The sequence below is a fragment of the Hemitrygon akajei genome, unplaced genomic scaffold (genome assembly GCF_048418815.1).
Source record: "Hemitrygon akajei unplaced genomic scaffold, sHemAka1.3 Scf000045, whole genome shotgun sequence".
NCBI lineage: Eukaryota > Metazoa > Chordata > Chondrichthyes > Myliobatiformes > Dasyatidae > Hemitrygon > Hemitrygon akajei.
Genome location: NW_027331931.1, coordinates 7,762,785 through 7,787,201, shown reverse-complemented (window position 1 = coordinate 7,787,201; position 24,417 = coordinate 7,762,785). Strand labels below are relative to the sequence as shown.

The window sequence follows — 24,417 nt, the reverse complement described above, 5'->3', positions numbered from 1 at the left end:
GAGTAAAGAAATACCCCCTCGTGTTTCCCTTTAACTTTTGCCCCCTAACTCTCAAATCATGTCCTCTCGTTTGAATCTCCCCTACTTTCAATGGAAACAGCCTATTCACGTCAACTCTATCTATCCCTCTCAACATTTTAAATACCTCGATCAAATCCCCCCTCAATCTTCTACGCTCCAATGAATAGAGACCTAACTTGTTCAACCTTTCTCTGTAACTTAAGTGCTGAAACCCAGGTAACATCCTAGTAAATCGTCTCTGCACTCTCTCTAATTTATTGATATCTTTCCTATAATTCGGTGACCAGAACTGTACACAATATTCCAAATTTGGCCTTACCAATGCCTTGTACAATTTTAACATTATATCCCAACTTCTGTACTCAATGCTCTGATTTATAAAGGCCAGCGTTCCAAAAGCCTTCTTCACCACCCTATCTACATGAGACTCCACCTTCAGGGAACTATGCACTGTTATTCCTAGATCTCTCTGTTCCACTGCATTCCTCAATGCCCTAATTTAATGTGCTTATTTTAAATTATTAATTTAAAATTAATAAAGCTGGAAATAACTGTGCGAGGTCTTACAGACAATAACTTGCTATCGGTACAATGTAGATTTGATCCTCTTCACTCCTCACTGCACCTCAATCCACGCAGAGATGCTGTCTCTGTGTAGAAGAGGGTGACCATACATTTCCCATATTGGACTCTGGTCCTACTCACTCAGTTTGCCGACATCACCTTGACTCATCTGCCCGGGGTCATCACTGCTCAAATCTCAGTGAGTGTTGTCAGGTCCAGCCGGGTTTATTGCCGTGTGCACAGGGACGGTGAGGGACAGGTACAATGAAACACTTGCAGCGTCATTGCAGGCTCGAAAAGACAGAGAGTACGCAGAACATAAATTGTACAATTCTGCATCATGAACAAACGGTTGATATAAATCTTGTGCCAGTTTCAGGCTTGGAAATGATTCCTCAGGCAAACTGATGACATAGATTGCCAACTATTATATCCACGGGGGAGCATGCAGGCCCAAGAAAGGCCTGTTTATTCCTTTTCTTTAAACAGACAGACAACAGAAAGAAGGGGGAGTCTCTAGTCTTCAGCCAGCCCCGGCATTCAATAAGATCAGGCTGGCCCAGACTTTTCCTCAATCCTACTCCCCATACCGCAGTTGCCGGTCAAAAATCGGCCGGTGTCCTCCAGCAAATCTTCTACCGTCTCCCCCGGTGAGAGGAGATAAACTTCTGTCGCCCGCCTTTATTTCGACGCCCTGACTGCGCCCCCAGCTTCGATCAGAAGCATATGGATATGAATGTTATATAATGGGACGTTGTTCTGAGTTTGGCTCAGTATTGACGGGACTTTGGGGAGGCAGAATCAGTCAGAGTCTGTGGGAGGGAGCAACTCGGGTGAAACCCTTTCCGCAATTGGATAACACGTTGGATTGAGATCTGCATGCACGAATGGGAGCTAGGTAGTTGCACGTAGTTTTACGAGATTGGTTGATGTCGTACCATGACACCGCTTCAGTGACAATTGGCGAGGATGATTTTGACGGAAGGTCAGCGAACCGATTTGTCTATGGCAATAGGCGGGGTCGCTCGGTAGACAAGAGAGCAATGGGGAGTCTGTACAGTGAGTGATATGAAACGGCGAAAGCTTTTCGCGTTCAGAGACCGTGCTGCCCACTTCAGAGAATCAGTCACAATCTCAATCTCCCCCTCCCAGCCGCGGCTGAACAACATATCTTATTGAATATGGAAATATTTTTATAAGTTGACAATTCAAGTGTTTTCAGCTAATCGAAATTTCACATGGTGGTCGTGTCATAACTGAGCACTGAACCAAAGTACAGGAGCAGATTTGTTTAAAAATTCGCTACTCTTTCATGTCATATCACCTGTTCGCCCCGACATTTCAGCACCAGTTTACACCCACTCCCCTACACTCCACTCGAGCTGTCTTATAAAGGAAAATCTATAAACATCCCACTGCATTCACACAGTCCTTTCACTGAACACGAATATTGATAGCTAAGCGTTCGCTTCAACTTGTGAGGAAAGTGTGGGAGTGAGGGAGTGAGATGTGGAGAGAGAAAGAGAGAGAGAGAGAGAGAGAGAGAGAGAGAGAGAGAGAGAGAGAGAGAGAGAGAGAGAGAGAGAGAGAGAGAGAGAGAGAGAGAGAGAGAGAGAAAATGAGAATGTGTGTGTGGGTGTGTTAGAGATAGAGGTACATAGATGTGAGGCAGGGGAGAGAGTCACATCGTAGACAGAACAAGGGAGATTTGAAAGGCAGTTAGAGAGAGAGAGAGTTACACGGCAATTTATCAATTTCATGTTCACTTTCGCCCACTGTTTTCCTCCCAGTGTTTTTTTTTACCACCAGAGTAACTCACCTCACCGACAAAACGAAGTGGATCTTTCCGTCCCTTCATTTAAACTCGAACGCTGCAGGACTCGTAAGTATTCTCACCGTTTGTACTGAGGAGGAGAAATGGTTCATGCGTTTACACATTGCCCTTCAACAGAGGGAGCAGGAGCACGTTATACTTATTGATGCTTCTCCCAGTGCCTTCAATTATAAAGGCAATTAACATTAAATTAGTGCCATTAATTCTTAAAATTCCAAAGTTAGTTCTGATTTGGATAGCAAACACGAGGAAATCTGCAGATGCTGGAAATTCAAACAACAACAGACACAAATTTTGTGTGTGTTGTTTGATTTGGACGCGAGGATTCTGCTCAGTGCGATAAATCCCCCGCTGTCGAACGTAAGGAAATACCTTGGTGAACGAAGCGAGGCGCTCTGCATCCGTACAGTTGTAGAACACACCGGCATCAATCGTCCTGTTCCTACTGAAAATCTACTGTTAGACACTGTCTTGACTGTGTGAGGCTGATGACGTGAATTGCCGGACAGCAGGTTGCAATGAGAATATTTAGGCTGCAATTGGTTCGTTCAGTGAGGGCACAAACTGGACAAAAGTGTTTATTTTGAATAAACAGGAATGCAGGAATGTGTGAGGTCATTTACTTCGTTGGGATTAAAATAAAGGACGATCGGTTGCGGTGAGACTGTCAAAGGAAACTGTTCACGAAACAGAGATGGCGAGCCGATGGATCAGGTATTTTGCAAGGCATCTGCAGATTGTCAACTGAACACATTTGGGGCCAGCGCTCAGACAGCATCCAGGGTGTTAAATTTTATTGGCACACTACATGCTGCTGCTTGTAGTGTGAGCGCTGCGAGCAGGGTTCGAACCTGCGCGGGGAATCCCCATTGGATTTCAAGTCCAACGCCTTAACCACTCGGCCATCGCAGCTCCATCAATGTTCAGCACCCTCCGTAGCACTGCACCTGAAGTGAGGGTTGTACTTGATTTATTTTCGGTAACGGAAATGGTGAATCGATCATGCTTTGGGCTTGTCTTGCAGCCAATGGCACAGGTAACATTTCGCTGGTAGAGGAAAAAAATAAATTCAATTAAATAACAACAAATTCTGGAAGCAAAGATCACACCGTCTGTAAAAAAAAAAAAGCTGAAGATGAAAAGAGGATGGCTTCTACAACAGGATAATGATCCTAAACACACCTCAAAATCCACATAGCCCTACTTCAAGAGGTACAAGCTGAAGATTTTCCCGTGGCCCTCACAATCCCCCGACTTAAACATCAACGAAAATCTTGTGGACAGACCTCAAAAGAGCAGTGCATGCAAGATGGCCCAAGCATCTCACAGAGCGCGAAGCCTTTTGCAAGGAAGAATGGACGCATATCCTCCAAACAAAAATTGAAAGACTCTTAGCTGGCTACAGAAAGCCTTTACAAGGTGTGATACTTGCCAAAGGGGGTGTTACTAAGTACTGACCATGCAGGTGGCCCAAACCTTTGCTTCGGCACCTTTTCCTTTTTTCTTATTTTGAAACTGTACAAGATGGAAATAAAAAAAAAAGTAATCTTGCTTAAAATATTACAGAAATGTGTCATCTTTAACTTTATGCCTTTTGGAAATCAGGTCATCTTTTACTCGCTTAGCTGTTGACAGTAACAGAAATTTTGAGCATCGGTGTCCAAATCTTTGTATCCCACCGTATCCTTCCTTCCAATGTGCATCACCGTACCACACGATGATCTATTTGACAAATCTTCTCCCATTCTCCTCAACTGTCTTTGATCTTAAATTTGTTATAATCTTTTGAGTTTTTGAACACGTTGAACTCAGGTTACCTTTCTTATATTTTCTTTTCTTTAGCCTCCTTTCCTTCTTTCAGAGTGGAGTGACAATCCCAATTTTCCAACCATCAGGATCTATTGTAGAATGTAATGATACGTGAAGGAGAACTATTATTGCCTCGAGAATCTTCAGTTCCCCCTTTTAGAACCCTGGGGTGTAGTCCAACTGGTCCCGTTGACATACAGCTTCAGAGCTTTCAGCTTCACAGGCACCTTCTCCAGAGCCATAACATCCACTCTCACTGATGCCCTCTGACACATGTTTCTCGGTGCCATTATGCTGGAGTCTTCCACAGAGCAAAATATTCATTCAGTTCGTCCGTCTTTTCATCGGTGCCATTATGCTGGTGTCTTCCACAGAGCAGCCTGACGCAAAATATTCATTCAGTTCGTCCCTTTACTTTTTCCCCCCATTACTGCTTCTTCCGCGTCATTTTCCAGCTTTCTGATACCCACTCTCGCATCCCTTTTATTCTTCATATGTCTGAAAAAATAGTATTTTCTCTATTATTAGCCATTTATTTTTTCCTCTCATCAAATTTGATTTGCTTTCTTTTGTATCTTGAAAGCATCCCAAACCTGTAGCTTCCCACTAATGCTTGCTATATTATAAGCCCTCACTTTTGCCTTTATGCTGCCTTTACTTTCCAGTATCAGCCACTGTTGCCTCATTCTCCCTATCGAATATTTATTCTTATTTGTGATGCATCTATCCTGCGCCTTTCCAATTGCCCCTAGAACACCAGCCCTGATGGATCTGCCGTTAACCCTGCTGGTTCCCCTTTCCAATCGACTTGGCCAGCCCTAGACTTAGGTCGCTGTTGTTTTCTGCGAGTGACAGGGTCGAGGACTGTTATCGTCCATGACATTATTCTCTGCGAATGACGTGGTCGGGAACTGTTATTGCTGTTGTGTTTCCATGCGAGTGACGGGGTCGAGGATTGTTATCGTCCCTGACTTCTTTCTGCCATTGATGTTTTGGGGGACTGCTATTGTCGCTATTATTATTTTTTTGCTGGGGGGGAGGAGACAGTTTGGGGTTTGTGAGATTTGTTTCATTTCCTTTTTCGTGCCGGAGTTGATGTCTGTCCTTACATCAACACCCATGACCGGTCTGGATTCAGTTGTTGTCCGGAGCAGACGAATATCAGAGTGGTATTGCACATGCAGGCTTTGAGAATAATATTAACCGTTTGCACCTTTCTCTTCTCCTCACTCGTGCCACTGCAGTTCCACTTACTGCATGGAATACTCATACGTTTAATTTTAGATTCTCGCTCTCAGACTGCAGGATAAAATCGATCACATTACAATCACTGACTCTGAAGCATTCCTGTATACTAATCTACCTGGTCAAAGCACAACACAACACACAATCCGCAACTGCCTTTCTCTAATGGGCTCAACCACAATGTACTCTAAAAAAACCATCCAGTAGGCATTCCCAAACTACCTGCATGTTGAGATCCTACAATGACCATCGTAATATTGCCATTTTCACATGCCTTGTGCATCTCCCGTTGTCATTTGTACTCAAAGTCGACTGCTAGAGGCCTGCATATAACTCCCATACTCTGATCCTATGTTATCTCTCACTAACGATCTTTTTAAAAAAAAATCTGTACATCACTATGAATTACAATAAATAAAATAAATAGAAATTAAAAAAGAGAATTGTTAGGGAGAGTTCATGTGTTCATGTGTGGAGAAATGTCTAAGCTGAGCAGAAAAAACGGCTCTTAATAAAAATGTGATTTTCTATTTTCAGACTCCTCTACATCCACCACCCCACGCCACACTCCCCCACTCCCCACCCGCGTGGGTAGAAATATGTAGAGGGCATGTTTGGTCTGGTGATGATTCTGAATAATGCACCCAGCCTTCTTTTGGCACCGTATTGAGAACATGATATTGGCGAGGCGTGCCCGTCACTACAGCACTCTGCCCCTTCTTTCCATCCTACGCATTGGAGCCCCGCCCCACACCAGACTGTGACGCAAGAACTGACAATGCTGTTCAGGTACGCCCACAGAAATGCATTTGATTCTTCGACAGCCCTCTAAATGTCATTAATGAACAATTATGACGTCTGCACATTGACCGCGTCAGCATTTTGGGACCAGGATGGATCCGCTGAGATGTCGACGCCTAGGAACTTGACGATATTCACCCAGAAGACCATAAGACCATAAGACAAAGGAGCTGAAGTCGGCCATCCGGCCCATCGAGGTTGCTCCGCCATTTCATCATAAGCTGATCCAATCTCCCCTTTAGTCCCATTCCCCCGCCTTCTCACCATAACCTTTGATGCCCTGACTACGCAGAAACTACTCAATCTCTGCCTTAAATACACCCAGTGACCCGGCCTCCACTGCTGCCTGTGGCAACAAATTCCATAAATTCACCGTTCTGAACCTCCAGTGAGGATTTGCGTTTGTTCACCTGACGCATTCTCCCTGGAGTACAATTAATTCCCTGGTCTTACTAAAATTGATGAGAAGATTGTTGCTTCGACTCCACCCAATCAGCATATCCATCTGTTGCTGAGACGCCTGTTGGTGTCATTAGAAACGGGATTGCCTGCAGAGTCAACGTAAACGATGTGTTCCTCCAAGTTCCGAGTGCAGCATGGGTAGCAGGGAAAGTCACCGCCTCCTCGATGCTTCACCCGTCCCAGTCATGGATCAGCAGTACAGTCAACGCAATGGCTGTTCCTCCGGACCACCCGGTGTGAGTGACTGTGTGTAATCAGTCCTGGGTCGTTGCTGAAATGGTTCAGTGTCTACAGAATGGAGCAGCGAGTGGCGTCACGGAGAACGACACTCTTCAGAAAGCGTTTGCACATTTCACTGCAAACGCAGGATGGGCTGAGACTGTCACTTTCACGTGATTGGTTTCAGCTCGGTCTGTTGTCAGACATTCCTGGTATTCGTCTCAGGGTTGGCTTGTAATTAGTGATCACATCCATAGACTCCAAACAGAACACAACCTAGTCGCGGTGTGAAGGCTTGCCTGGCTCAGTAACCTGGAGAGCGAAGCTGGCTGGAGTTAGGAGTTGATGCTTTGGCTCTTGGTAGGGTCACTCTTGCCAAACAAGTCAAATGGCAGAGGGCAGACTGAGAGTGCTCACCGGCCCTACAATTCCAAGGGCTTACCTCAGAGATAACAAGCCGAACTGGTCAAAGAAAACTTCAGTGAAACGAAAATGAAGAGTCCGTCTACATATGTACCCGTCGGTATTTCTGAATCGCTACCCGGGACTTGGCAGGGAATTGCGCAAACCGAGAGGAAGCTACTGACCCGATGAATGAATCCCTGAACGCTGCCGACTGACAGGGGTGGGGGATCTTCATCGCTGCCCCGAAAAGCCAGCGGCGAGACTGGCAGTAAGTTATGAAATTAGTCAGCTCCGCCCTGGGGACAGGCCTCCGTTGTGTCCAGGACATCTTCATGTAGCGGTGACTCAGAGAGGCGGCGGCCGTCATTAAGGACCTCATCACCCAGGACATTCCTCTTCTCACTGTTACCGTCAGGAAGGAGGTACAGAAGCCTAAAGCCACACACTCAGCGATTCAGGAACCAATTCTTCCCCTCTGCCATCCAATGTCTAAATGGACATTGAACCTATGAACACTGCATCACTCTTTTATCTGTTTTTGCTCTACTTTCAATTTACCAATTTAATATACATATATTTACTCTAATTGAATGTTTGATTTTTATTTCTATATGTATCATGTATTGATTGCACTGCTGCGGCTAATTTAACAGATTTCTCGACATCTGTCCGGGATATTAAACCCGAATCTGATTCTGATTCTGAAGTAAGTCACATCCGTAAGACAGATGTTGGTGAAGATCAGAACTGAGACTCTCAATCTGGATCAGCAGAAAATGAGTTCAGTGGGAAGATTCCAGCTCTCGAAATCCCAAGCGTTTGGCACAACAATGTGACCGGTGTGGGCAGTTTCGCTTGTCACCTAATTTCTGCCCGCACCGATTCGCAACCCTATGAAATGTATAAACGGATATTGTACGCAAGTTAGAGGCACTTGTGTCCTGGTCGGGAAAAGGGAAGAGGTTAAACTATATAAGTTCACTTGCCAGTTTCTTGTTCTTCCACATTAATGTCTACAGCGCTCATCAACATGCAGACCCATCGTTTTCCAAAGACTGCTGCACTGTTTCCATTTTACACGTATGTCAACAACAGAGTGTAACTGCAACACAGTCTCCCAACTCCTACACTGACCTCCTAAGGCCAGCGTGCCGAACACCTTTCCCACAGTCTCTCTGCACATGAGACGGGTTTCATCAAACTATGCCTCTCTACGACTCTCTCTCCCTGCTGAATTGCACTCCCCGGTGCTCTGTCATTCCTAGAATAAATACTCAGCTGGTTTGACATTCCAAAATGTGAAACCTCAAACTTATCTGCCTTGAAAACTATTTCGAATTCCTTCTTCAGTGTTTCTGCTTGATATAGCCAATTATCTCGAGCGTCAATGCAAAAGTCGTGAAGCAAATCACTGATAATGTCCAATAACGGGGCTCGTCCGGGATTTGAACCCGGGACCTCTCGCATGTGCTTTTCCACCCGAAGCGAGAATCATACCACTAGACCAACGAGCCTGCACTCGCAGATTGCGTCACAACTGAACTTCGAAGCCATTTGAAGTTAATTGGTGGAAAACCCGTTGCCTTCTCCGTTGTTGAGAGGAGAGCCTGATTTCGATATATGTTGTGCCTGTATTCCTTTGAGATTACAAGAGTATTCGTTACTTGATTCAGTCAAAATAAGAATATAACGGAACCTGATGTAGAGCAGATCAGAATGCGTTTGCCAATGGAAAGGAACCAAACAAGGGACGTTTGTTTAAAACTCAATTCCGAGCATACTTTTCTTGCATTGGGAGATGCCTCTGAGCAGGTCCCTGCCCCGGCGGCTGCTGGACGGTGAATAATTGGCATGATTTCAGGCGGGTGTATAGAAGCATTTGTTTCATGAACAGCGGAGACGCTTGATAACTGACACGCATTAAGAACTTTATTCAGGACGAATTTTCACACGTCGATGCTGCCTGGCCTGCTGAGTTCCTCCAGCCTGTTGGAATGCAGAACATTGAATAACCGACGAGGTGGTGGTGAGGTTAAAGCGATGTACTGGTCACCTATTCTGTTTTGCAAACGCGCGTCCGAATCCCGTACTTGACCTTGCCCGTTTGTTTTGTGGCACCATCAACTGCGCTTTCACATAAACCGCTGCAAAGTTATCATTCAAGCTCAGCTTCAGATTTACTGCTATTAAACCGTAAACAGGCAAACAGCTGGACGAACGTTTTTCTGGGTCTGAGCAGGGAAACACAAAACCTACATCACATACAACACATAAAATTATGTTAACACAATAGCATTACCAGATACTAAATATATATTCGGGAGGTATACTGTACAAGTTGACATTAAGTGCATATCCAGTACAACATATAGTTAAACATATGTGAATAATGCTACAGACGTTGCCATAAATAATGTTTAGTGGATGACAACTGGCTGTTCAGAAGTCTCACAGGGCGAAGAAGATGTTACCCAGCCGAACAAACCTTGTTCTCAGCCCGTGGTACGTTCTGCCTGACGGTATGAGGTCGGAGACATCGTGGAACAGTAGGACGAATGCGAGTTGCCTTTGATATTGACGGAGAGCCCCTGATGATTTCCTCAGCCTTTCTCACAATCCATTACAAAATCCGGGAGAAAACTGATCAGCCTTTTCCCTCCCTTTCAACACAAGTGGCCGACTGGGTGCGGTCCGTTTCTCTGGATCTGCTTCTCTTGACTTTGATCGAAGAAGAAGAGTAAGCTGCCGTCCTATCTCGCACTCAAGGTGAGATTTATTGACCCGTCGTGGGCAATTTCTGGATTTCTGCCATTCATAGGATAGCAGTGGACATTTTGCTGCATATTCTTTCTTACATGCATGAGCAGGCTTCCTCCTGTTTAACAAGCATCGAGAGCAAGGATGCCGTCAGACATTGAAAGCTACCGAATGCAGACAGGACCAGACAGGGTGGATGTGGAGAGGAGTTCCCTATGGTGGGGATTTCCAGAAGTAGCGGGCACAGCCTCAGAATTGAGGGGGCGATCTTCTAGAACAGCAGTAAGGAGGATATATTTCATTAGCCAGTGAGCAGTGATTGTCACACACTGCGTTGGAGGCCAGGTCTGTGGGTATTTTTAAAGCACAAGTTGAGAGATTCCTGATTGGTCAGGGTATTAAATAGTATGGCGAAAATACAGGTGTATGGGGTTGAGAGGGATCCAGAATTAGCCAGAATCGAATGGTAGAGCACATTCGATGGGCTGAATGGCCTAATTCTCCTCCTATGTCCTATAGCAGGCGTGGGCACTTTATTGGTTTAAGACTCTATTACAGGAGCACACAAACAGCATATTCCTTTTGATGTGTTTTATTGCCACTCAAACTGAACAGGCGACGAACAGTAGAGCATCGGTCTGTGATGACAAAGTCCACGGAGCCAAGCAATTAACAAGATCCACAATAACAATCATGAAACCGAGAGGCGATCCTGAGGGTGTTTCACAACAACATTCGCTGACAGCTCGCATCGTCATTTCTTCATCTTGGAGATTTTGTAATTTCCTGTCAAGTTATCCATGCCTCATCACAATTGGGATTGTAATCGAATGACATCATGTTTATTTTTATCCCAGCGGTTGTAAGACAGTCAGCTTTGTGTAGTATTGAATATTCAGTGTGCCGGAGCGAGTATAAATGAATGACCGTGGAGATTCATCAGCTCAGAGTTTCTTCAGCGAGATCGCAGGCAGCTGGAAGACAGGCTGAATCTCACACAGCATGCTTGAAACATTTTACCGAGTGAGAAAGACATATTACTTGATCATCGCCGTTATCGGAGTTCCTGGTAAGAATATCTGCGAACTATCATTTGCAGTCCTATGTGCGCGGTCTGTGGTCTCGTTCAGTTACCGACAGCGTTGTGATGCCGGGGTATCGGTGCAAACACTGTGTCAAAACTCTGTGCTTTTTCCAGAAGCTCCTTTGCAGATTAATCCGCGGTGTCAGCTGAAAATGAACCGACTGCTGACACAGATGTGGAGAGGAAGTTCGGTGAGATGGACTCATTTTGTGGATTCAGAGCAGGCAGTTTTGATTTATCAAACGCAAAGTACACTGCAGATGCTGTGGTCAAATCAAGACGTACAAAAAAGCTGGATGAACTCAGCAGGTCGGGCAGCATCCGTTGAAACCTGACGAAGGGATCCGAAACGTTGACTGCTTCTTTCAACGGATGCTGCCCGACCTGCTGAGTTCATCCAGCCTTTTCGTGCGTCTAGTTTTGATTTATCAATGCAAAGCCGCTGTCGAAGTAAACTCCCGTCATTCACTGCGCCCAGCACCTTTACCGGTTACTTGGTTTTATCCGTCTCAATGGTGATACATGTTTGAAATTCAAATTTAAAGGTATTGCGCGGTGTTTTCAGAAACTGCTGCGAGCTCGAAGGGAAAGCGGGCAGCGAAACCCCAGTGACATTCAGCGGAGAACCGTAGACATCACTTCCGAGTGAGAATCCGTAAAAAACATCGGGAGTTTTCAAAATTCATATCGGGTGTGTGTGCGTTTTAGTGTACCGGGGATTGTTTCCACGCTCTGTTATCCGTCAAGTGAAGCAAGAAGAAAGAGTCAACCTGGCAGTGTCCGTGACAGGACAGACCGGGTAAAGGCGATACTCCGCTCTCGAAAAAAAAGCACGGAAGCATTTAGCAAAATGCTGCAGGGATTCGGAGCAACCCCTAAAAGTGACAAATGTTTTAAAGTATCTACATTGACTTCCCTTTGAAAATTAGATGGTTTAATCACTAACGTTCAAAATATCTCAAAGTTCAGCGGGCCAGGCAAAATCTTTAAAAGCGAACACTGAAACTTTCTGTTAAGATCCATTGACACGGTGTGAAGGAGCCACGAAGAGAAGTTGTTGCAGAATGCAAACGAAGCGAGAATAAGACATGAAAATGCGGGAAATAAAATTGCTTTCAACAACGAACTTTGGAAGTGGACAGAGACGGAGGGAGCACGCCTTCGAACTATATGGAGTTTGCCAGAACATAAGTGACGGGAACTCGGTAAGCAGCATCGCTGAGACAGTTGCCGAGGTATCCAGGCCTCACAAACTAGTCGAGAACCTTCTGGTGTGAAATTTATATTGATTTCTCCATAGTGCACTTGGCCATCAGTTGGCAATACCTCCTTCTGTAACAGTGTTTCTTTTCCAGTCCCGCGTTCTATTCCCGTTCACCCAGCATTCACGCGCTTCAGGCATCGTTCACTCCCGCTTTATACTTGTCAACCTCCAGAAATGAGTTCTCTGCAAAGTCTGATTGTTCTCAATTTCCAGTTTATCCCGGCCCTGAGACCCACGGAGCGGCGAGACTGTAATTCATTCTATCTTTCTGCTTTCCCTCCCAGTGAACTTAGTGGCGATTACGATCCTGTCCTGGGGAAAATGTGGCCTCTCCACCTGCACCACTCGCTACCTGGTGGCCATGGCAACGGCGGATCTACTAACAATTATCTTTCGGGTCCTTTTGTGGCGGATCAGTTATTATTACTTCCCCTGGACTTTCCTGGATATCACCCACGTATGCAGTTTGATCTCTGTCCTGGGATTTTCAGCCACAGACTGTTCTGTCTGGTTCACCGTCATGTTTACGTTTGATCGGTTTGTCGCCATCTGTTGCCAGAAGCTGAAAACAAAATATTGCACCGGGAAAACTGCGGCTGTTGTTCTGGCAACAACCGGCGTTCTGCTCTGTTTTAATAATGTGCCCAGATTCTTTACATACCATCCTGCAAAAGTCATTGACAATATACCTTGGGACTGTATTCCAAAGCCGGGCACCTATACGGATCCCGGGTGGTTGGGATATGACTGGCTTACTACCGTTCTAACGCCATTACTCCCGTTCGTGTTAATACTACTGCTCAACGCTCTGACAGTCAGACACATTTTAGTGACGAGTCGCGTCCGTCAGGGGCTGAGGGGTCAGAGCAAGTCGAAGAACCGCAGTGACCCGGAGATGGAGAGCAGGAGGAGGTTTGTGATCTTACTTCTCACCATCTCCGGAAGCTTCATCATCCTGTGGTCGGTGAATATTGCCGAATTCCTTTATTACCTTATTGCCGAACTGGATCCAAAGAATTACAACGAATCGGAGTACATATTTCTACACTTCGGATACATGCTGATGTTATTAAGTTGCTGCACAAACACGTTTATTTATGGGGTGACTCAGTCCAAGTTCAGAGAGCAGTTCATCAGCGCAGCGAAATATCCGCTCGCATCAATTATTCAACTAATTAATAAACAAAAAATCTAAATTCTTCTCAGAGGCGGTCTCTCCGATTTCAGTGCTGATACTACAGATCTATGCCGGCTGGTGGCATACTGGCATCAGCGCTGGAGTTCAGGGCGAGAAGGTCCGGGTCGAATCGGGCCGGCTACCTTGCACGCTCTCCAGAAATGCCTGGGCTGAGTGTCGAGCTAGCAAGTCTACCTCGTTAAAAAACAAACAAAACAAATTAACTGGAGAGGGATAGGCTCTTCCAGATTCGAGGTTTTCTGGCGGTCACCCGGTGAACGCGACAGCGGTGAAAATAAAAGGGAGAGACACACAACCCGGGAGCAGAACCTTCGGAATCTATACTTTATACTTTGCTTTATTGTCACCAGACAATTAATACTGGAGTGTTCAGTCATCACAGCGATATTTGTTTCTGCGCTTCGCGCTCCCTGAGGTACGGATCTAGAATCCGCGACCTCCACCTCCGACCAAAAATTAAACTCATCCTAACTTTTATTTTTTATCATTTCACTGTATTCCCTCTTTAGTGTCCACCGCTTCCCTTTGGGTAATAACAGAGCGGGTCAGGATCTGAGCATATTCAGGACCAATTCGGCAGGAAAGCAACTCATTTGATAGTTTTGTCTTCTGCTTGGGAATGACACGAAAAAGAAAACAAACAGCCGAGATTTGCAGTAAACTTTACACTTTTCCTTCGTATTAGAAAAATCTGTTATGCAAAAAAAAACAGCTCCAGAATATTCGTGAATTTTGTTCACAATTATACAAATTTCGATGGATAATCCTAATGTTCTCTCTGCATTAAGGAAGGAATGAGTTACACTTCCTGATTTCTAAAACAAAACATCCGAGCAAACTGCACATTAAATCTCCATTGCATTCACTCCAGCACAATCTCATGTTCATACTACTACAAACAACAACAATAACAATGATGATGTTGATGATAATCTCTGTTCCGGGTCTCTACCCATCTCCCTCGTCACTCAGACTTCTCTTCCCACTCCAAATCATTTTCCCCAACCCAGATCCCTCGACTCACCCAAGCATTCCTCCTCCTTGTCTGGTTCTACCTCTCCCCCTCGCTCTCTTTCTACCTCATCTTCCTCGTGCCCCATCTCTCACTCCTTCTACCCCCAGTATCTCTCCTCGGCACTCCATTCTCTCTCTCTCAGAGCCGTTCCGCTCCAGTCTTTCTTCCTCATGTCGCTCCCTCTCACCCCTGCCTCTTCTATCTGCCCCACATACCCTCTCCGGCCACTCTCTCTCCCCCGTCTCTTTCTCTGCCGCTGTTTCTCTCTCTCCGTCTCATCCTCCAGCCGCTATCTCGCCTCCGAAGTGGTCTCTCCCATTTTCTCTTACCCCTACCCTCTTTACCCCGCCCTTCCCGCTCCTCAGACTCCTACCCTGTCATTCCATTTCCACTCGGCTCTGTCTCCATTGTCTCTCTCTTCAAGCCTCTCCCTGCCCTATTCTCTCTTATTCCATTTCTCTCTCTACCTTTCACTCTCTCCCACTCCTGTATTTGACTCACCCTTTCTCTCTCATTCCCTACTCTCTCTCTCTCACAAACTCTCTCACACCGTTTCTCTCCCCAGTTTCTCTTTCCCCTGTCCATGTCCCTCCCCAGTCTCTCTTCTTACAGTCTATCTCCCAGGCTCTCTCTCCAATCTCTCTCCAACCAGTCTATTTCCCAGGCTCCCTCTCCAATCTCTCTCCAATCAGTTTATCTTGTCCAGTCTATTTCTCCCAGACTGATCCGCTCAATCTCTATGCCAGAAGTCTCTATCCCTGGTCTCCTTCTCCCTCTCTCCCAATGTTTCACCCCCAATCGCCCTCGCCAGTCTCTCTGTTATCGAATCACTCTCTCCCCAGTCTCTATCTAACGATTTTGTCTCTCCCCAGTCTCTCGCCCTCAGTCACTCGCCACACTCTCTCTCTCCAATCCATCTCCACCCAGTCTTTCTCTTCCCCAAGTTCTCTCCGTCTCTTTCCACAATCTCTCCGCACACTGTCTCCCTGTTTCTCTCTCATACCGGTCCACTTTCTCCTCCAGCTCTCACCCGCAGTTTCTCCCGCCCCCCGCCGTTTTCCTCCCAAAGGCCATCCACTCCGTCTCCCACTCAACTGTCTTCTCTCCTACGTCCCTCTCCCCTGTCCTTCTTTACTCCCCAGACTCTCTACCCCTCGTCTCTGCACATTCTCCAGTCTCCCTTTATCCCCCATTATCACTCCCGTCTTCCATTGTCTCTCCCATCACTGTCGCTTTCCAATCCCGCTATCTCTCCCCAACCCGGGACTCTCTCTCCCAGTCTCCCATCCTACCCACCCCCACCCCGTGTCTCTCACCTCCAGACTATCTCCCTGCTGTTCTCTTTCTCACTCATCCTCTCTCAAGTCCCTCAGTTTCTGTCTGTCCAGTCTGTCTTCCTCACGTCTTTCTGTCTTCCTCAAGGCTTTCTGTCTTCCGGTTTCTATCAGCCCATTCGTTCTCTCTTCTGCAACTCTCCCTCGCCCTGCTTCTCTCTCCTCGTCACTCTCCTTCTATGCGTATCCTTCTCTTGTCTCACGCCCCGTACTTGTCACTCTCTGCTTCTCAACCTCTCCCTTTCTCCCGTCTTTCACCCAGTCTTTCTCCTTCCTACGCTTCTCTCTTTCGCTCCCCGTGCCTCTCCACATCTCTGCAAGACTCTATTCCACTCGTCTCCCTTTTCTCCCAGTCTGTCTTTCCTCTGCCGCCTCGCTCACTCTATAGCTCCTTCACCCGCTCCCAGTCTCATTCCAACCAACCTTTCTCCGCCGTAGTCTTTCTAACCAAAGTGTCTGCTCCCTTGAAATTTCTTTTCCCTCACGTCTCTAGTTCGTTAGCTTTCCCTTACCTCTCTGATCTTCCGTCTGCCTCTCGTTTTTATCTCAGTTTCTCTACCCATCTCTCTCTTCCCCGTGTGTCTGCACTCCACTTTCCACTGTGCTCTCATTCTCCCGTCATTGCCTCCCCCACGTCCGTTTTTGCTCGTACTCACTCCAAGGCTTGGAAAATGTTGAACACTCCGGATACATGCTGATGGTATTAATTTGCTGCATAAACACGTTTATTTATGGGGTAACTCAGTTTAAATTCAGAGAGCAGCTCCCCAGCGCAGCGAGATATCCGGTCAAGTCAACTAATTAATAAATAAAATGTCTAAAGTCTTCTCAGTGGTGGGAGGAGGTCTTTTTCCACCTTGACAGTGCAGAACCGGCGGTCATTGGAGAACGTGGCAGCGGGGAGAATAAAACTGGTTTTCATCCCGACGGAGCCACATCATGAGATCAGACCCCTCGGCGCCCGCACCCTGCGACCTTCGCCACCGGCCAGTGATTAAATTTATCCTGCATCTTATTTTTATTTTTGAATATAACCCCGCTGTCATCATCGCCGAACCACGTTCAATAATAAACCCCGCCCTGCGGTGTAAATATTCACCGCTCAAGTAACGGACAAAGCCGGTGCTTCTCGCAGACGGAGAGGAAACGGAGCAGTTGCTGAAAATATGACCGTCAGAGGGAGAGCGGACGGAATTCACAGTGAGCACCCCGACGGTCAGATCGGGACTGGTCCGAGCTCGCAGTGAGTGGGCAGCACCGCAATGAGATTTAGCTGTTTGCACCCAACATCGGATCCGTCAACACGCGATGAGCAGACAACATCCACCTGGACACAGATCCGAATCGTAACTGTCGAGTTTGGCAGTTCTCCAAATTTCCATCTGAGTAAAATACATGTTGAATCTCCTCTGCATTTACTCCAGTACAAACACATGTCTGTTAATAATTTTTATTATTTTTTTTCTCACAGCTAAGACTGATAAAACTCATTTTTCAATTGCTGGGAACTTTCCTGCTATTCTAGTGATATTTATTATTATAGCTTTCTGGAGATTTACAGAAATATTGCTGTGTAGGTGTAATTATTGTTGTGCAGTGAGTCTGGGATGAAACCATCAGTGGATATTACAATTGGGACATTGCACACCCTTTTCATAGTCTTTCAATTTTATTTTTCAGGTCAGCATATTTTTGTTGTTTCTCAAGTACTGATTTCTGTCTATTATGTGTGTTTGGAATGGCACACACATACCTGCAGATTTGTTTCTTGTTTTTTATTGGTTGACTATTAAGTAAATTGCTTTTGCTGTTTAATCCTGTAATATTATATCCGGATGTGTCTGATGTATTGTCCTATCTCGAGGAATGGATTGGTCATAATAAAATTGTCGGACTCTCACTCTAAAACTCCCCCAAGATTCGAATTAGAGTACTGGATCGTCTCTTTCATGAGTTTACAATTTAAAGCATGATTTTGGTGATTATGCCTGCCACTTGATTGTGCCTGTGTGAGTAACCAGCTTGAGTTAAACTGTTTCAGGATACTGTAATATGTTGAATAATTTCTAGTTTATCTTAATTTCTGCCTTCATCGTCTTGACTTTGTTCGTCTTTTATTGTGTGTTTTCGATATTTTCGTGTTACCCACCCGGTCCTATATTGCCACAGAAGGAATGGAACTCACCAGCACCGTTTCTGAATGTGAGCAGCTCCCTGACCATCTTCTTCTCCACAGCGCAATCTACTACTTCGTCCCTCCCTTCTTCCTCACCCTCACCATTCTCTCACCCCTCTCTAATAGTTCAGCACACCCCCTCTCCCTCAGCCTCTTTCCTCCACCCTCACCTTCTCCTTTCCCCTGTCTTACTCCTCTCACCCCACTTGCCTTCACTCTCACTTTTCTTCTATATACAGTGGCGTGCAAAAGTTTGGACACCCCTAGTCAAAATTTCTTTTGCTCTGAATATCTAAGTGAGTAAAAGATGACTTGATTTCCAAAAGCATAAAGTTAAAGTTTACAGATTTCTTTAATAATTTAAGAAAGATTACATTTTATTTTCATCTTTTACAGTTTCAAAATAACAATAATAGGAAAAGGGCCTGAAGCAAAGATTTGGTTACCCTGCATGGCAGTACTTAGTAACACCCACTTTGGCAAGTATCACAGCTTGTAGACGCTTTCTGCAGACAGCTAATAGTCTTTCAATTCTTGGTTGATGGAATTTCGCCCATTCTTCCTTGCAAAAGGCTTCTAGTTCTGTGAGATTCTTGGGCCGCATTGCTCTTTTGGAGTCTAGCCACAGATGTTCGATGATGTTTAGGTCGGGGGACTGTCAGGTCCATGGGAAAACCTTCAGCTTGCGCCTCTTGAGGTAGTCCATTGTCGATTCTGAGGTGTGCATAGGATCATTATCCTGTTGCAGAAGCCGTCCTCTTCTCACCTTCAGCTTTTTTACAGCCGGGGTTAGATGTTTGCTTCCAGAATTTGCTGGTATTTAATTGAATTCGTTCTTCCCTCCACCAGGAAAATGTTTCCCGTGCCACTTGCCTACAACACAAGCCTAATGCATGATCGATCCACCCCCGTGCTCATGAAATTCTGCACCCTTTTTTCTCCAAGCATACCTTTGCTCATTGAGGCCAAAACAATCTACTTCAACGTCATCAGTCCACGGGACTTGTTTCCAAAATGCTTCAGGCTTGTTTAGATGTTCCTTTACAAACTTCCGACGCTGACGTTTGTGGTGAGGACGCAGGAAAGGTTTTCTTCTGACGACTCCTCCATGAAGGTCATATTTGTGCAGGTGTCGCTGCACAGTGGAACAACGCACCACCACGCCAGAGTCTGCTAAATACAGGAGGGGGAGGGACACTCTCCCACCTCCAGTCCGCCACAATCGTAGCTGGTGGGGTTTCGCTCCCCTGAGAGTGAGGTGCTGCTGCTCGCTTGCGAGGCGTTTCGAGTCGATAGGGTCTTCAGACCGAAGGGCCTGTGGAATGGTGGGTGAAAGTTGGGGACTTTCCTCGTCTCCGTGGGTTTGATCCATGGGGGCGCGGCGACCCGGTAGGTGGAAGCTCCGTAGTCCCGGCACTGGTGGATTTGTTCGTGCTCCTAGACTCGGAGATTCCATGGTCCTGAGCTCAAAGGAAGGGTGTTGTGAGAGCACAGAAATACCTGGTTAGGCCATTAGTGGGAGCTCTTAGATGTATTTAATTTACTGTAGTTCCGTACATCAATTTTACTACTTATGCAGTAATAAAAAAAGTCTTTAGAAAATATAATAAAACTAATATTTCATCGTGCTTCACTCTGAAATGAATTGAAATTACCTTGATTTCTTATATCCTTCACATACATGAGGAGTAAAAATCTTCACGTCACGTCTCTATCTAAATGTGCAATCATAGTAATTTATAATAATTTATAGTAAATAGAACAGTCAATGTAGCATAGAGTACAAACAAATCAGCGTGAGTTAATCAGCCTGATGTCCTGGTGGAAGCTGTCCCGGAGCCTGTTGGTCCTGGATTTTATGCTGCGGTACCGCTTCCCGGATGGTAGCAGCTGGAATAGATAGTGGTTGTGCTGACCAGGGTCTCCAGTGAACCTTCTGGCCCTTTTTACACACCTGTCCCTGCAAATGTCCTGAATCATGGGAAGTTCACATTTACAGATGCGCTGGCCTGTCCGCACAACTCACTGCAGAGTACTGCAATTCAGGGAAGTACAGTCCCCATACCAGGCAGTGATGCCGCCAGTCATGATGCTCTCAATTGTGCCACTGCAGAAAAATCTCAGGATTTCTGAGCCATACCAATCTTCCTCAACCGTCGGAGGTGAAAGAGGCGCTGTTGTGCATTTTTCACTTCACAGCTGGTCTGTACAGGCCACGTGAGGTCCTCGGTGATGTGGATTGCAGGAACCTAAAGCTGTTTACCCTCTCAACCGCAGATCCATTGATGTCAATAGGGGTTAGCCCGTCTCCATTCCTCCTGTAATCAACAACCAGATCATTGTTTTTGCGACATTGAGGGAAAGGTTTTTATTTTGCCATCACTGTGTCAGAGAGATAAGTTCTTCCCTGTAGGCCACTTCGTTATTTTTTGATATTAGGCCAATAAATGTAGTGTCGTCGGCAAATTTAATTAACAGATTGGAGCTGTGGGTGGCGATACAGTCATGGGTATACAGGGAGTAAGGGACGGTTCTCAGTACATGGCCCTGAGGGGCTCCTGTGATGAAAGTCAGAGGCGTGGAGGTGAGGGAACCCACTCTTACAACATACTGGCGATCTGAGAGGCAGGGTCAAGGACGAGATCTCTGAGCTTCCTGTCGAGCCTGGAGGGGATTATGATGTTGGAGTCCAAGAACAGCACTCCTACATAAGCACAATTCTTCTCCAGATGTATAAGGACGGTGTGTAGAGCAATGGCTATTGCAATGTCTGTGGATCGGTTGTGTCGGTAGGCAAATCATAAGGGGTCCAGCACCCTCCTTTCGTAAAAGGATTACATACACTAATCACACAGGCCCGGATCAGTCACCAAGTAATCTCAATGCCTCTCTGTGTCCCCACAACCTCGTGTCATTCCCCATACCATCCCATTGCTCCACTCTCTGCCCACTGCCCCTTGTCAGGGTTCAAGTTAATCATTCTACACGCTCTCGTCCTACGGCTCTGTGTCATTTCCCGAAGTAATTAACTGTGTAAGTGGAATTATGAAGATATTCGGCTGGAACATCAAAACATAAATCAGGAACGGATATGTCCTGGGAAATACACAACGGAAATGTGAATATATTTTAGGCTGCACTTACATGGGGTTCTGGACAGGTTTGCTTCATTGAGACAGGGGAAGGACTGCAGGGAGAAGGAACCAACGTTGGCAAGTGATGTGAAACATCTGGCCAAGAGGAAGAGAGAAGCTTCAGGAAGCTGACCTCAGGATTAGAAAGCAAGGATCAGGCATGACTGTAGATTTACAAAGTAGCCGGGGACAAACTGAAGAATGGAATTAGGATAACTAGAACCGTCTACAGAAGGTCTACAGTGGCTTTAAGAAAAACCCTAAGCCATTCGAGATGTATGCGAAGAAGAAGATTACCGGAAATGAGTGTAGGACCGGTCGGGGAAAGAAAATGAAACAAGCCCCTGAGGTCGGGGGAAGAAGGGCAGGTCCTGAATGAAGACTTCAGTTCAGTATTCACCAGTCAGAGGGACATTTGTGAGAAAAGCGTTAAACGGGCCGATGTGCGACAAGGTACCAATGTTAAGGATGTACAAGGATGTACCGTACGTTTGAAAAAAAATCAGTATAGATAAGTTATCTTATGTGGTCGAGAGAATCCCTGGGTGACTGAGGGAAGCGGTGAGTCCTACTTCAGCGACGGGCTAATTATTGGAGAACATTTTTATAAACAGGAATTACGAGAATTTCCAGAAGCTGTGTCTGATTTGGGAGAATCAGTGTGGCTTTGTGAGGGGCAGACCATCTCTCACGACCCAGGTTCCATTCTGTGAGACTGTGACGGTCATCCTTCGGTTAACCATGGTAAGACCTTTCAGAACGTTAGAAAACTTGGTGTCCTTGAAAAGTTCGCTTATGGATTCAGGACTGACGCCCAAGAAGGCACAGAATAGTTGTGGATGGAACGTTTTCCCTTTGGATTCCATTGCCAGTGGTTTCCTGCAGAAATTTGTTCTGAGACCCCCGGATTTGTGTGCTTTAAAAATGATGTGAATAAGGAAGTGGAATGGTGAGTTATTGTATTTGCAATGATTTCGAAGTTGGTGGAATTATGGATAGTATAGAAGATAATCAGAGTTTACGAGAGGGCAGTGACAGGACGCAGAGCAGCGCTGAGAAGTTACAGATCGTGCTCAACCCGGATGTCATGAGCGGACATGGAATGGACCCAAATGCAGGACGCAGGCACTGAAGTACTAGGGGCAGGACGGGGACAACTAAAGGATAGAACAAGGTGAGGTGACCGTGGCGTGAGGGACGTGGCATTCAAAGGTGATCCTGGGGTTCAGAGATAGTTCAGGCAAGGCAGGAGGATACCAGAGTTTAGGCATGGCAGGAGGAACCCAGAGTTCAGGCATGGCAGGAGGAAGGCGGATCCCGGAGTCCATGGCGAGGCGGGATCCCGGAGTCCATGGCGAGGCGGGATCCCGGAGTCCATGGCGAGGCGGGATCCCGGAGTCCATGGCGAGGCGGGATCCCGGAGTCCATGGCGAGGCGGGATCCCGGAGTCCATGGCGAGGCGGGATCCCGGAGTCCATGGCGAGGCGGGATCCCGGAGTCCATGGCGAGGCGGGATCTTGGCTAGGCTAGAGGATGGGTGTTTGGGACAAGGAATGCAGGGAAGAGAGTCCGCTGGGCGGGCCGCATAACTGCTTGGCAGGGTCGCCTCACTGGCATGAACACAAAGGCCAGGGCAAGACGCGGGACAGCTGGGCAGTTGCGGGGTACCACCGGTTGGAAGCGAGGGGTAGAAAAGAGACAAAGTCTTCCGCCAGGCAACGCCACTCTGGCCTGGCTTACCCGATGGAGGCGAGGGATAGGAAGGGGACTAGGTCCAGGGTGACTATGAGACTGACTCACAGAACTGGTTGATCAGCGGTGGGTACTCCAAGCCGGGGCGAACAGGACGCATAGAACGAAACCGGGCGAACAGCGCAAGCAGGGCAACCATGATGAACAGGTAGAACGGGATAGACAGGCAAACAGCGCGACAACGCGAGCAAGGCGAACCGGACAGAACAGCGGGACCAGCGCGTACAAGAGAAACAGGGGAACAAGACAGACAGGACGACCACCCGACTAGGCTCAGTCCCAGAGCCCCTTATATACACCTACTAGCCGACGGGCATCAGGTGCGCCTCCTTGAGTCCAAACAAGCCACAATGATCCACAGGTGTGACTTATTGACTCAAAGGATGAAAGGATGGACGGCTACAAGACCCGGAATGCGGGCTCTGGAGCGGACCATAACACCGGAACATTACGGAAAGATTCACTTTGGAAGGGTGAATTTGAATGTGTTCACTGGAAAACCTGTTCTTCAGACTGTCGACAGCCCTCGCTAATTTCCTGAAGACACGCTCCTTTTTTGATCAAAGGTCTGGAATATCGCTGTGGATCATTTAAACTGTTTGTAGGAATATGTGCAGTGTATTTTCTTGTAATACATGTCAGCTGTCACTGTGATTTCCATCACTCAAACCGGCTGGAATAACTGGAATGAACGAACGAGTAGATGAACGAATGTTCCCCTTTAATAAAGAAGTGCTCTCCATTTCACCTGCCAGAACAAACTCCTTCCCTCAGTTTCAGAAGCGAACGTGCACGGTGAAATATTACAAAATGAACTGACTTCAAGATGAATGCCTGTTTTAAAGCAACAGTGATATAAAATATGCTACTTAAATAGCTGAAGCCAGGTACCATGGAAAATAACAGGGAAAAAAAAGCACATCTTATTTTGCTTTAAATTAATAGACTCCTTTGAGAAGTCAAATTCACGAGCCGGGTCAGAGTGAGTATAAATAGCTTAAGATAAGTGTTTGTGCATTTGGTTGTCAGTCATGTCCCTGACGTGATCGCCACGCTAATTACCTCAGTGGAATTGCTCTCACCTCAATAAAAGTCTGCTAAACCGATCACCAGTCCATCTGAGCAGCTGAAACGTTCCGCACAACTGAACGCTGCTTCTGACGGAATATGGGATATCCGGCGATTTACTACATCGCGGCCATTTTCTATCCAACACTTGTAGCGGTTGGTGTCCCCGGTAAGATGCCCGAGCTGGTTACTTTATGTATGGTGCCGTCGTTACTCTGCTGCGGTATCCGCACTGTTACTGAACACAGATGCTACCGTCGGCTGAGACGTGTTTC

General features: G+C 46.4%; 2 non-coding genes across 2 annotated transcripts; both read right to left on the bottom strand.

The window, feature by feature from the left end:
- Positions 1-3,249: 3,249 nt before the first annotated feature.
- Positions 3,250-3,331, bottom strand: trnas-uga (transfer RNA serine (anticodon UGA)). Its single transcript has one exon. It is a non-coding gene; the product is annotated as a tRNA-Ser (tRNA).
- A 5,459-nt stretch (positions 3,332-8,790) lies between these two features.
- trnap-cgg (transfer RNA proline (anticodon CGG)) lies at positions 8,791-8,874 on the bottom strand. Its single transcript is given in 2 exon segments — positions 8,791-8,826; positions 8,839-8,874. It is a non-coding gene; the product is annotated as a tRNA-Pro (tRNA).
- Between the last annotated feature and the right edge of the window lie 15,543 nt (positions 8,875-24,417).